The 14,130-nt window shown below is 43.9% G+C and overlaps 1 protein-coding gene across 3 annotated transcripts in view; it reads left to right on the top strand.

Moving 5' to 3' along the window:
- LOC118400525 (protein bassoon-like) overlaps nt 1-14,130 on the top strand; it is a 202,265-nt gene that overhangs the window by 73,587 nt on the left and 114,548 nt on the right. The window lies entirely within an intron of this gene.

Here is a 14,130-nt window from a genome sequence, read left to right as displayed (position 1 = left end):
CTCTCTAACCACTAGACTACCTGCCACCCCTCTCTAACCACTAGGCTACCTGCCACCCCTCTCTAACCACTAGGCTACCTGCCTCCCTCTCTAACCACTAGGCTACCTGCCACCCCTCTCTAACCACTAGGCTACCTGCCACCCCTCTCTAACCACTAGGCTACCTGCCACCCCTCTCTAACCACTAGGCTACCTGCCACCCCTCTCTAACCACTAGGCTACCTGCCACCCCTCTCTAACCACTAGGCTACCTGCCACCCCTCTCTAACCACTAGGCTACCTGCCACCCCTCTCTAACCACTAGGCTACCTGCCACCCCTCTCTAACCACTAGGCTACCTGCCACCCTCTCTAACCACTAGGCTACCTGCCTCCCCTCTCTAACCACTAGGCTACCTGCCACCCCTCTCTAACCACTAGGCTACCTGCCACCCCTCTCTAACCACTAGGCTACCTGCCACCCCTCTCTAACCACTAGGCTACCTGCCACCCTCTCTAACCACTAGGCTACCTGCCACCCCTCTCTAACCACTAGGCTACCTGCCACCCCTCTCTAACCACTAGGCTACCTGCCCCCCTCTAACCACTAGGCTACCTGCCACCCCTCTCTAACCACTAGGCTACCTGCCACCCCTCTCTAACCACTAGACTACCTGCCACCCCTCTCTAACCACTAGGCTACCTGCCACCCCTCTCTAACCACTAGGCTACCTGCCACCCCTCTCTAACCACTAGGCTACCTGCCACCCCTCTCTAACCACTAGGCTACCTGCCACCCCTCTCTAACCACTAGGCTACCTGCCACCCCTCTCTAACCACTAGGCTACCTGCCACCCCTCTCTAACCACTAGGCTACCTGCCACCCCTCTCTAACCACTAGGCTACCTGCCACCCTCTCTAACCACTAGGCTACCTGCCACCCCTCTCTAACCACTAGGCTACCTGCCACCCCTCTCTGACCACTAGGCTACCTGCCACCCTCTCTAACCACTAGGCTACCTGCCACCCCTCTCTAACCACTAGGCTACCTGCCACCACTAGGCCCTCTCTAACCACTAGGCTACCTGCCACCCCTCTAACCACTAGGCTACCTGCCACCCCTCTCTAACCACTAGGCTACCTGCCACCCCTCTCTAACCACTAGGCTACCTGCCACCCCTCTCTAACCACTAGGCTACCTGCCACCCCTCTCTAACCACTAGGCTACCTGCCACCCCTCTCTAACCACTAGGCTACCTGCCACCCCTCTCTAACCACTAGGCTACCTGCCACCCCTCTCTAACCACTAGGCTACCTGCCACCCCTCTCTAACCACTAGGCTACCTGCCTCCCCTCTCTAACCACTAGGCTACCTGCCACCCCTCTCTAACCACTAGGCTACCTGCCACCCCTCTCTAACCACTAGGCTACCTGCCACCCCTCTCTAACCACTAGGCTACCTGCCACCCCTCTCTAACCACTAGGCTACCTGCCACCCCTCTCTAACCACTAGGCTACCTGCCACCCCTCTCTAACCACTAGGCTACCTGCCACCCCCCTCTCTAACCACTAGGCTACCTGCCACCCCTCTCTAACCACTAGGCTACCTGCCACCCCTCTCTAACCACTAGGCTACCTGCCACCCCTCTCTAACCACTAGGCTACCTGCCATTTATTTTTGTTTCACGGTAGTTTTCTTTTTTGTTAAGTTTATTCACATGATTTCTCAATTTACTGTATGTTTGCCAATCGGCTGTGCAGCCAGACTTATTTGCCATTCCTTTTGCCTCATCCCTCTCAATCATACTTTATCAATCCACAGGGATTTAACAGTTTTTACAGTCATTTTCTTAATGGGTGCATGCTTATTAGTAACTGGTATAAGCAATTTCATAAATATGTCAAATGCAGCGTTTGGTTGCTCCTCATTACACACCACAGACTAGCAAGTGTTCTTAACGTCTTCAACATAGGAATCACTGCAAATGTCTTGTATGACCTCTTATACACTATATTAGACCGAGTCTTTGGAGCTTTGGTTATAGCTACTATATTGTGATCCCTACATCTGATGGATGTGGATACTGCTTTCGAGCCGATTTCTGCAGCATTGGTAAAGATGTGATCAATACATGTTGATTATTTCATTCCTCTGCTGATTATAAATACCCTGGTAGGTTGACTGATAACCTGATCCAGGTTGCAGGCACTGGTTACAGTTTGAAGCTTTTTCTTGAGTAAGCAGCTTGATGACAGCCAGTCAATATTTAAATCACCCAGAAAATATACCTCTCTGTTGATATCACTTACATTATTAAGCATTTCACACATATTATCCAGATACTGACTGTTAGCACCTGGTCTATAGCAGCTTCCCACAAGAATGGGCTTTAAGTCAAGCAGGTGAATCTGTAGCCATATTACTTCAACCGTATTTAACATGAGATCCTTTCAAAGCTTTACAGGCATGTGGCTCTGAATACAGCCATTAACATGCCTGTCACTTCTGAAGATGTTGGATTCATGTATTCCTACCACTTTATCATCAAATGTATTATGTGACTTTCAGAGACAGTATATGAATGTTGTCAGTTACTAGCAAGTTATCGATTTCATGAACCTTTTTTCTTAGGCTACATATGTTAATGTGGGCAGTTTATAGAACTTTTCTGGGATTCTCAATTGTTTTTATTGCTTTACTGGGAGGCTTATCTGACGTAGACATGACAGTGATAGTTATGTTTGGACTGATAGTGCCGGATGAGCTGCAAAGCCCTTGGACAATGTACATTTGCTGCAGCACTACGACAACTCAGCGACACAATGGTAGAGATGATCTGAGCAGGGCTTTGGTCACTGATAGAGACTGTGGAGACTTTGGTCAAGATTATAACAGAGTCATTTAGTGAGTGTGGTCAAGGTTATAACAGTGTGGTCAGAGTTATAACAGAGTCATTTAGTGAGCGTGGTCAAGGTTATAACAGTGTGGTCAGAGTTATAACAGAGTCATTTAGTGAGTGTGGTCAAGGTTATAACAGTGTGGTCAGAGTTATAACAGAGTCATTTAGTGAGTGTGGTCAAGATTATAACAGTGTGGTCAGAGTTATAACAGAGTCATTTAGTGAGTGTGGTCAAGGTTATAACAGTGTGGTCAGTGTTATAACAGAGTCATTTAGTGAGTGTGGTCAATGTTATAACAGTGTGGTCAGAGTTATAACAGAGTCATTTAGTGAGTGTGGTCAAGGTTATGACAGTGTGGTCAGAGTTATAACAGAGTCATTTAGTGAGTGTGGTCAAGGTTATAACAGTGTGGTCAGAGTTATAACAGAGTCATTTAGTGAGTGTGGTCAAGGTTATAACAGTGTGGTCAGAGTTATAACAGAGTCATTTAGTGAGTGTGGTCAAGGTTATAACAGTGTGGTCAGAGTTATAACAGAGTAATTTAGTGAGTGTGGTCAGGGTTATGACAGTGTGGTCAGGGTTATAATGAGTGTGGTCAGGGTTATAATGAGTGTGGTCAGGGTTATAACAGTGTGGTCAGCGTTATAACTGTGTGGTCAGGGTTATAATGAGTGTGGTCAGGGTTATAATGAGTGGGGTCAGGGTTATAATGAGTGTGGTCAGGGTTATAATGAGTGTGGTCAGGGTTATAACAGAGTAATTTAGTGAGTGTGGTCAGGGTTATGACAGTGTGGTCAGAGTTATAATGAGTGTGGTCAGGGTTATAATGAGTGTGGTCAGGGTTATAATGAGTGTGGTCAGGGTTATGACAGTGTGGTCAGGGTTATAATGAGTGTGGTCAGGGTTATAATGAGTGTGGTCAGGGTTATAACAGTGTGGTCAGCGTTATAACAGTGTGGTCAGGGTTATAATGAGTGTGGTCAGGGTTATAATGAGTGTGGTCAGGGTTATAATGAGTGTGGTCAGGGTTATAACAGTGTGGTCAGCGTTATAACAGTGTGGTCAGCGTTATAACAGTGTGGTCAGGGTTATAACAGTGTGGTCAGCGTTATAACAGTGTGGTCAGCGTTATAACAGTGTGGTCAGGGTTATAACAGAATAATTTAGGGAGTGTGGTCAGGGTTATAACAGTGTGGTCAGGGTTATAACAGTGTTGTCAGGGTTATAACAGAATAATTTAGGCAGTGTGGTCAGGGTTATAACAGTGTGGTCAGCGTTATAACAGTGTGGTCAGGGTTATAATGAGTGTGGTCAGGGTTATAATGAGTGTGGTCAGGGTTATAATGAGTGTGGTCAGGGTTATAACAGTGTGGTCAGCGTTATAACAGTGTGGTCAGCGTTATAACAGTGTGGTCAGGGTTATAACAGTGTGGTCAGCGTTATAACAGTGTGGTCAGCGTTATAACAGTGTGGTCAGGGTTATAACAGAATAATTTAGGGAGTGTGGTCAGGGTTATAACAGTGTGGTCAGGGTTATAACAGTGTGGTCAGCGTTATAACAGTGTGGTCAGCGTTATAACTGTGTGGTCAGGGTTATAACAGTGTTGTCAGGGTTATAACAGAATCATTTAGGGAGTGTGGTCAGGGTTATAACAGTGTGGTCAGGGTTATAAGTGTTGTCAGGGTTATAACAGTGTGGTCATGGTTATAACAGTGTTGTCAAGGTTATAACAGAGTCATTTAGGGAGTGTGCTCAGGGTTATAACAGTGTGGTCAGGGTTATAAGTGTTGTCAGGGTTATAACAGTGTGGTCATGGTTATAACAGTGTTGTCAGGGTTATAACAGTGTGATCAGGGTGGTTGGTTTTACAGAGTCAGTGGCTGCATCCCAAATGGGAGGGAGGGAGAGGGAGGTAGGTATAGGGAGAGAGTCAGTGGATATTGGTATTTTTCATATTGTTGTTTCATAAGAGGGCTTAGTTCATTAGTACATGCACAGCCTCCGATGCAACCTTTAGCACAATGGCAAAGCTCTGTGGGAGTGGTAGCTAGCAAGTATGCGTCCCAAATGCCACCGTATTCCCTATATAGTGTACTACTTTTGGGAATAGGGTGCCACTTGAGACACAGATTTAATGATCAGCACACAACTTCCTCTCACAGTTGATTCATGATATACCCAACGTGCCATCCTGATTCTGGCGGAATGGAACCCTATTCCCTATTTAGTGCACTACCCATGGGCCCTGGTCAAGTAGTGCACTAAATAGGGAATATGCTGCCATTTGGGATGCATATATTGTTGGTAGACTGTGAGACTGGAGGCTGTGTAAAAACAACATCATGACAGCCATACAATTTAGAGTGACTTAACAGGGGGTAACATTATGGCTAAGATGTGCCATTAACCAATTGCAGAACTGTCAATCATCCATGTTCGTCCAGTCATCTGAAATGGGTGTTGTATGTAAATGTAAATGAATACACAAAACATTAAGAACACCTGCTCTTTCAATGACATAGACTGACTGACCAGGTGAATCCAGGTGAAATCTATGATCTATGTCACTTGTTAAATGCACTTCAATCACTGTAGATGAAGGGTAGGAGACAGGTTAAATCCTTATTTTTAAGTCTTGAGAAAATTGAGACATGGATTCTGTATATGTGCCATTCAGAGGGGGAATGGGAAAGACAAAATATGTAAGTGCCTTGAACAGGGTAGGGTAGTAGGTGCCAGGCGCTCCGATTTGTGTCAGGAAAGGCAACTCAGGGGGGGACAGGAACAAACAACAACACAAAGAGCTACCTATCCAAAATGGAGATGTATGGATAAACAATTTCTCCAACCTTTTCGGCCATATAACAAAGAACCAAAACCCAAAACCTATCAAATCAAAGCAAATTTTATTGGTCAAATTCACATGGTTTGCAGATGTTATTGCGAGTGTAGCGAAATGCTTGTTATTCTAGATCTGACAGTACAGCAGTATCTAACAGGTAATAAAAGAAGAACTTAAAACCTTCCACCTTATCCACTGCTGTCCTGTCAATGTGCATTGGGGGTGCTCCCTTTGCTGTTTCCTGAAGTCCACGATCATCTCTTTTGTTCTGCTGACATTGCGTGAGCGGGTATTTTCCTGACACCACACTACGGGGGCCCTCACCTCCTCCCTGTCGGATGTCTCGTCATTGTTGGTAATCTATCACTCCAGTGTTTAATTGCTAAATTGTAATTATTTTGCCACTATGGCCTATTTATTGCCTTACCTCCCTTACCTCATTTGCACACACTGTAGATATACTTTTTAATTGTGTTATTGACTGTATGTTTGTTTACTCCATGTGTAACTCCATGTGTAACTCTGTCAACTAGCCTACCTGGTTAAATAAAGGTGAAAAAAAATGAAGCCTTCCACTGTAGTGTCATCTGCAAACTTGATGAGTTGGAGGCGTGCATGGCCACGCAGTCGTGGGTGAGCAGGGAGTACAGGAGAGGACTGAGAACGCATTCTTGGGGCCCCAGTGTTGAGGATCAGCAGAGTGGAGATGCTGTTTCCTATAATTCCTACCTTCTATACATGATAATTTACCAAACGTAGAGTCAGCTATTAAAGACTACCAGAACCCACTGAATTCTCCAATTACATTGGATGAGCTACAGGACAAAATACAAACCCTCCAACCTAAAAAGGCCTGTGGTGTTGATGGTATCCTAAATTAAATGATAAAAAATACAGGCCACAAAATCAGCTTGGATCGACAATATTTGAAAATTAATTCTGGTCACCCCAATCTACAAAACTGGAGACAAATTGGACCCTAATAATTACCGTGCAATCTGTGTCAACAGCAATCTCCGAAAAATCCTCTGCAGTATCAACAGCGGATTGCAACATTTCCTCAGTAAAAACTATGTCCTGAGCAAATGTCAAATGAGCAAATGTCAAAATACCATACGACAGACATGTATACACCCTGCACACATTTATTGACAAACAAATAAACACAAACAAAAGCAAAGACTTCTTGTATTTAGCTAATTTCAATAAAAGCTTAACTCAATTTGGCATGAGGGTCTGCTATACAAATGTATGGAAAGTGGTGAAGGAAAAACATGACATTATAAAATCTATGGACATTAACAACAAGATTAAAATCGTCAATAAACATACAGATTTCTTTCCTCAGGGCCGCGGGATGAGACGGGAATGCAGCTTGAGCCCAACCCTTTTCAACATATATATATCAATGAATTAGTGAGGGCGCTAGAACAGTCTGCAGCACCCTGCCTCACCCTAATGGACTCAGAAATCAAATGTATACTGTTTGCTGATGATCAGGTGCTTCTGTCCCCAACCAAGGAGTGCACCTACATCTTCTGCAAAGATTCTGTCATACTTGGGCTCTGACAGTATATCTCAGTAATACAAAAATAATGGGTTTTCAAAAAAGGTCCAGTTGCCAGGACAATAAATACAAATTCTATCTAGACACTGTTGCCCTAGAACGCAAAGAATTATGCCTACCTCGGCCTAAATATTAACACCCCAGGTAATTTCCACATGGCTGTGAACAATCTAAGGGAGAAGGCAAGAAGGGCCTTCTATGCCATCAAAAGGAACATCAAATTCGACATTCCAATTTGGATCTGGCTAAAAATACTTCAATAAGTTGTAGAACCTAATGCCCTCTATGGCTGTGAGGTCCGGGGTTTCTAAAAATCTGTTTTTGCTTTGTCATTATTAGGTATTGTGTGTAGATTGATGAGGGAAAAAAACAATTGAATCAATTTTAGACGTAACAAAGTGTGGGAAAAGTGAAGGGGTCTGAATACTTTCTGAATGTACTGTATGACCACATTAGAGAGCCATATTTCCAACAGATCACACAGACTAACAAAGAATTTTAAAACAAATCCAACACTGATAAACTCCCATATCTGTTGGGCGAAATACCACAATGTGCAATCACAGCAGCAAGATGTGTGGCTTGTTGCCATGAGAAAATGGTAACCAGTAGAGTACAAACAACATTGTAAATACCACCAAAACCTATCTGTATATCTTTCCCCGCTATTCGAAAGCCACTCCTCAGTAAAAGGCAAATGACAGTCAAAAAGGCATACAAAGACTCTCAGACCATGAGAAACAAGATTCTCTGGTCTGATGAAACCAATATTGAACCCTTTGGCCTGAATGCCAAGTGTCCCGTCTGGAGGAAACATGGTGGTGGCAGCATCATACTGTGGGGATGTTTTTCAGCGGCAGGGACTGGGAGACTAGTCAGGATCGAGGGAAAGATGAATGGTGGAAAATACAGAGAGATCCTTGATGAAAACCTGTTCCAAATTGCTCAGGACCTCAGACTGGGGCGAAGGTTCACCTACCAACAGGACAACGACCCTAAGCACACAGCCAAGACAATGCAGGATTGGCTTCGGGACAAGTCTCTGAATGTCCTTTAGTGGCCCAGCCAGAGCCTGGACTTGAAACCAATCGAACATCTCTGGAGAGACCTGAAAATAGCTGTGCAGTGAAGCTCAAGTCCAACATGACAGAGCTTGAGAGGATCTGCAGAGAAGAATGGGAGAAACTCCCCAAATACAGGTGTGCCAAGCTTGTAGCGTCATACCCAAGAAGACTTGAGGCTGTAATTGCTGCCAAAGGTGCTTCAGTAAAGTACTGAGGAAAGGGTCCGAATACTTACGTAAATGTTATTTTTCCATAGCAAACAAAATGTCACAAAATGTGGAAAAAGTCAAGGGGTCTGAATACTTTCTGAATGCACTGTATGTACAGACTCAGTGACCATAGCCTTGCTATTAAGAGAGGCCACCATAGGCAGAACTGGCTCTCAAGAGAAGACTGGCTATGTGCACACTGCCCACAAAATTAGGTGAAAAATGAGCTGCACTACCTAACCTCTTGCCAAGTTAGATTAGAGACACATATTTCCATCAGATTACATAGACCCACAACACAGAAAAGAGTGAGAGACCCGAGAGATAGGATAGACATGATGAAAAAGATACAGTATAGTTGGCCCTTTTTTCAGGGCTTCTATCGCATGATATCTTTGGTATGGCATCAATAACTGTTTTTTGGGGGGATAATTAAAGCCATTACAATTAAACTGAATGGAATCGAGGCACAGAATAGCCTGGAGACAATAAAATTAACAAAGCTAAGAAAGCGAGAGAACCGATAGAAATGCGGAAATTAAATGAGTGAATAAGTCGATAAAAATCGGACGTGGTTAAACCATATTGTGAAGCCATGGAGGATTGGCTGATTTCAGAGAATTCACATAAGGAGCGGACATGGAACCATCATGATTTCATAAAAAATACATGAATGATTTAGTCAAACAATCAAAACCAGCTGGAGAGCGAGCCTGCTGACTTTTGGCTGGAAGTTTATTTCAAAAACTGCCTGGTCTAAAAACTGGGTTAGCTGCAGCACTGAGAATATGTCTTGCATCCTAAATGGTACCCTATTCCCTTCATAGTACACTACATTTGACCAGGGCCCATATGGGAATAGGGAACCATTTCGGATGCACTCTAAACCCTCCTATCCCGAGGCTCAATGATTTCTGCTACTATCTCTCCAAGAAGCCCATATGTCCTAATTCCATTAAACACCAACATAGTAAACATCGTATTTATAAGTTATAATAACTCATTATCGATTGGGTACACACGTCTCGTTGCGTCGGGAAATTTTACAGTAAATCCAAGATATCAAGACATTCACACTGTAGCGCATGTCTATCTAATATGCAATGAAAATGTTTTAAAATCAAACCTACCCACAAGGGTTGAAAAAACGTTACCCAAATTCCCAGGTTTTTTCCAGAAATCACATTTGGAAGATTTGTCAAAATCAGGAGGGAATAAGAAGGAAATGCGAAATCTTCTAACCAGGATTTGTGGAATTTGGTTTACCGGAATGTTGAAAACCTACAATCAATAAGCCAGAGCAGACTAGTTGAGGTGTTGTGAGGGAGTGTATTCCATTCAGCAGACTGGCCTAAATAGGTTGAGCATCCCATCGAGATGCAACACACTCAATTTATCAGACACAACAATACAAAGAAAACCACCAGATGTGGCATGTAAGGGAACGTTTTTTTTGTTCCCCATAATATTCTGTGAACCATTTAATATGTTTTTACTATTTTTCTGTCCACATTCACTTTTCATCAGCCAACAAGATCATTAGGCCTAACAAACAGCAAAAGCACTATCCTATGTCATAGAGCATTGGGCCAGTAACCGAAAGGTTGCTGGTTCAAACCTCTGAGCTGACGAGGTAAAAATCTGTAATTCTGCCCCTGAACAAGGCAGTTAACCCACTGTTTCCTGGTAGGCCGTCATTGTAAATAAGAATTTGATCTAAGCTGACTTGCCTATAAAGGCTAAATTATATATATATATTACAAAAGTTGACCTATTCTGTGTGAGAAATAAATATTCCAAACATAGTCTGGGACAGTTGTGGGATGCGATAGATCCCAAATTAAAACAACCACTAGTTTTTACGCAATGAGGTTGACGCAACAGATCAGAACGTTTAGTTTAAAATGTTGATAAACTATTAAGCAATTTCTTCACATTATAAGTGTAGTAATGCGCATACGGCAGTAGGCTATAAGCACGAATGTTCCATTAGCGGGAAAACACCATTATCAAAAGTGACCGCATATGTGATTATGCATGTAATGCTTTTATTATAAAGGTGTTTTTTTTATGGTGAATCTCACGAGCTGCTTATGTATGCCAGTTAGCCTCTACACCCCGTGTAAAATGGATAAATGCGCTTAATTTTAAGACGTTATTTGGCCACAAACCTTATCAAAACACAGGCCTCCCGAGTGGTGCAGCGGTCTGAGGCACTGCATCTGGTTCGATCCCAGGCTGTATCACAACCGGCCGTGATCAGGAGTCCCATAGTGCAGTGCACAATTGGCCCAGAGTCGTCCGGGTTAGGGCAGAGTTTGGCCGGGGTAGCCGTCATTGTAAATAAGAATTTGTTCTTAACTGACTTTCCTAGTTAAATAAAGGTTCAATAAAAAATAGTAAAATGGGCAACGCTACATGAGGTGTGCGACTATGATTAGAAAAAGGTTTTCCCGATTTTCCCGTGGTTCATTTTCATGCCAGCCAGGTAGGCTAAAGAGACGGAATGTGCTTAATATTAGGAAAGTTGAGAAATAAATATAGTAGGCCTAGCCTAGAGAAGCTGATGGGATCCTCCTCTTTTTAATAGAGGCCATCACTCTGTTTTCTCACAGAATTGCATAACCTATAGAAATGTTGCGCAACATGAGCTCATGGACTCTCATGAAATGTTTGAATACATCTGCATGAGAGTGATTAGAGGGACAATCGAGTGCTGAGTACCAGGCAGTTAGCAAGTTTGGTAGGCTACTAATGACCATCAGCAGCATCAGAGCTTGGAAAAGCCTAATTTGCGTGATGTGGAATTTGACTGTCTTCATGACTTGTATATATATTACAAAAGTTTGACGGTAATACAGTCCCGTGACAGCCCTAATCTCTACATTACTCATTTTTGATGACAAGGCCCTACTTCATAAAGTTCTGTCTTGTCTAACTTTGCTGTTGAAGTATAGACACCTGAGTTGCCTAGTTAAATAGAGGTTAAATAAAAATAAAATGTATAGGATTGGTTAACTTGTGAGGTTCCTAGGGTCTGTACCGAGCTAGGTAAATCTGCTTTTAGTTTTAATGCACTGTATTGCTGGAACAAAATTCAATATAGATTTTATCTTGATGTTCTGGTGCCATTCCGGCAAATTGAAAGTATTTATTGGGGACTTATTTGTGGAGGAATGTAACTGTTTTTCTGCGGGATTTATGATGTTTGTGCTTCCCATGACTGTGTTTTTGTATTTTAATGTGTATATGTGTGGGTATAATGTGTATATATATATATTGTATATAAAGGGCACATTTGTAAAACAGACCAAGGTCTCAATATGTTTTCCCTGTTAAAATAAAGGTAAAAAAAGTATTATAATATTCTGTAGGAGGCTGTTGGTTGAGTTGGTTAGGTAGATTTCAGTGACAGGTAACATACGGATTTACAACAGGCTGCCCGTCACGGGACAGAGTGACAGCTGTCGCCCAGGGTAGGGGACTGGAGTGTGTGTGTTTGTGCACGTGTCTCTGTGTGTGCGTGTGCGTGAGTGTGATTGCGGGTGCACACATGTATGTGTGTGTTTGTGCAGGTGTCTCTGTGTGTGTGTGTGTGTGTGTGTGTGTGTGTGTGTGTGTGTGTGTGTGTGTGTGTGTGTGTGTGTGTGTGTGTGTGTGTGTGTGTGTGTGTGTGTGTGTGTGTGTGTGTGTGTGTGATTGCGGGTGCACACATGTATGTGTGTGTTTGTGCAGGTGTCTCTGTGTGTGTGTGTGTGTGTGTGTGTGTGTGTGTGTGTGTGTGTGTGTGTGTGTGTGTGTGTGTGTGTGTGTGTGTGTGTGTGTGTGAGTGTGATTGCGGGTGCACACATGTATGTGTGTGTTTGTGCAGGTGTCTCTGTGTGTGTGTGTGTGTGTGTGTGTGTGTGTGTGTGTGTGTGTGTGTGTGTGTGTGTGTGTGTGTGTGTGTGTGTGTGTGTGCGTGTGCGTGAGTGTGAGTGTGATTGCGGGTGCACACATGTGTGTGTGTGTTTGTGCAGGTGTCTCTGTGTGTGTGTGTGTGTGTGTGTGTGTGTGGTGTGTGTGTGTGTGTGTGTGTGTGTGTGTGTGTGTGTGTGTGTGTGTGTGTGTGCGGGTGCGTGAGTGTGATTGCGGGTGCACACATGTATGTGTGTGTTTGTGCAGGTGTCTCTGTGTGTGTGTGTGTGTGTGTGTGCGGGTGCGTGAGTGTGATTGCGGGTGCACACATGTATGTGTGTGTTTGTGCAGGTGTGTCTCTGTGTGTGTGTGTGTGTGTGTGTGTGTTGTGTGTGTGTGTGTGTGTGTGTGTGTGTGTGTGTGTGTGTGTGTGTGTGTGATTGCGGGTGCGTGAGTGTGATTGCGGGTGCGTGAGTGTGATTGCGGGTGCGTGAGTGTGATTGCGGGTGCGTGTGTGATTGCGGGTGCGTGAGTGTGATTGCGGGTGCGTGAGTGTGATTGCGGGTGCGTGAGTGTGATTGCGGGTGCGTGAGTGTGATTGCGGGTGCGTGAGTGTGATTGCGGGTGCACACATGTATGTGTGTGTTCCATCTTTGAATGCAGGTGTCACCTTTGCAGAATGTTCCATACTTCACCTTGGTAGAGAGTTACACACTTTAACAATCTCTTCACATCCCAAGCTTCACGTTGACAACATTTTGCATGCCTTACCTGAATAGAACATTCCATGTCTTTCTTGACCTAGTGGAACTGACCATGCATTACTTGACCTAGTGGAACTGACCATGCATTACTTGGGCAGACGTTCCCTGTCTGCGTCCTAAATGTCACCCTATTCCCTATGGGCCTTGGTCAAAAAGTAGTGGGTTATATAGGGAATAGAGTACCATTTGGGATGCAGATTATAGTCCACTCTGGTAAGCACAGGATTTCTCAACTTTCTTTATACTAGGCACAGGAAAGCTGTGTTTTTTCCTCCTTTGTGGACCGCTTGGCACTTGCATTAGGTTACAACTAGCACTGTAGAACTGACTTAAAACTACTGTTTTCATCTCATGGATGGTCAGTCCATATCTCCATCTATGAATTTGAGAGTCATTACATTTCTCCAACCCCATCCTTCAGCTCTATACCCAAAAAGTTGTGGGGTGATCCTTTGTTGTGGTTTGAATCCCAGATTGACCCTTTTAATTAGTGTCAGTTAACCAGCTCATGGACCGGTCAGCAACATAACATAGACAAGGTTGAGAAACATTGGTGTAGAACACTGAGCAGCAGTGGAGGCTGGTGAGGGGAGGACGTGTGTATGTTTGATACCGTTCAATCCATTCCGTTCCAGCCATTACTATGAGCCCATTCTCAGACTTAAAGTGCCACCAGCCACCACTGAGCAGAATACTCTGGATCTCACCTGAGTCAGTCGGAGTGTGTATTATTCCATTTGATGCTTGTCCCGTGGGAGCCTCTGGTGGGCCTATGACAGCCTGTCATTTACTGCAGCACAACATTGAGATGTGGTTTTCACAACACCAAGAGGTTTCCACTAATCACCTTTAGGACGTGTATGATCATATTTCTTCTAACTGCTGAAGGTTTCTGCTTTAGATAACT

Source organism: Oncorhynchus keta, chromosome 21 (genome assembly GCF_023373465.1).
Source record: "Oncorhynchus keta strain PuntledgeMale-10-30-2019 chromosome 21, Oket_V2, whole genome shotgun sequence".
NCBI lineage: Eukaryota > Metazoa > Chordata > Actinopteri > Salmoniformes > Salmonidae > Oncorhynchus > Oncorhynchus keta.
The sequence above is the reverse complement of the archived record's forward strand: the minus strand, read 5'-3'. Positions and strand labels throughout refer to the sequence as shown.